This window comes from Agelaius tricolor, unplaced genomic scaffold (assembly GCF_023055355.1).
Source record: "Agelaius tricolor isolate 1412-34295 unplaced genomic scaffold, bAgeTri1.0.p SCAF_36, whole genome shotgun sequence".
Classification (NCBI taxonomy): domain Eukaryota; kingdom Metazoa; phylum Chordata; class Aves; order Passeriformes; family Icteridae; genus Agelaius; species Agelaius tricolor.
Window position 1 is genome coordinate 6,155,674 of NW_027269296.1, and position 989 is coordinate 6,156,662.

Consider the following 989-nt stretch of genomic DNA (forward strand, 5'->3'; position numbering starts at 1 on the left):
AGTCACATGAGGCCTTTGGGTTTCTCAATCACAAAGAAAGCAAAACTGGGGGGCTTTTTGAGCACATCCAGCTGGGAAATCGGAGCCCCAGTTCTGTGTCCAGCACGGGGTGTCAGGAGAGGACCATCAGGAGCAGGACAGGGCTTTGTCCTGCAAAAATCCTCAGGAACAAAACAGGGGCCAGGAATTTCACCTCAAACTCACCCTGCTGCTTTTGCTGTTTTTGCAAAGTTCCTCCCTTTGGAGCTGGCGTTCCCTGCCAGCAAAGGCTCCGTTCCCTGGAGCTGCTGCTGGAGCAGCCCTGGGGCCTGTGAGGAGGAGGAGGAGGATGGCAGAGGGTGTTGGTGCCTCTTTGGGGCTACCTAAAAACACAGGCCAGACAAAATTAAGGGAATAAAAAGCAGATATATTTATTGAAGGGCCTTTTGGGCAGACAAATTCCCCCAGGGGCTGTACCCAAAAATGGACCAGGTGTCATGGATTTGCTCAATTTTATAAATTTGGGCCATTTGCACATCGGGGGTTACTCTTCCAATTACAGCTTCAGGTAATGAAGTCATTTACCCCAACTTTACTGCCCCCAACTCACTTTTGTTTCCATCTCTCGGGGCCTGAGGCAGTGAGGTGTCCTTGCTTGTCAGGCCTGGACAGGAATTGTTGTGTCTGCCCAAAATGGGGAAGCAGCAGCTCACACTGTACATGGAGTTTAGAGTTACACACTAAGGAACTGCAGGATTACAAATGTATGAAAAATATAAAAGCTAAAATCCTAAGGCATCAGTGTTGGCTGGAGGATCTGCAGCTCTGGTGCCAGCTCCTGGGGATGTGATCTGTGTCCTCATCTCCTGGAAGGGAAACCAGCGGGATCTGAGTGTGGTGGCTTTGTCACTGTGCAGGACATTGGGGTGTCCCCCTGCTAACTGAAATGTGACAAGAGACTTTTTACTGTTCTCATAAAAAAACCCATTTTTAATTCTCTTTTCCTCTTC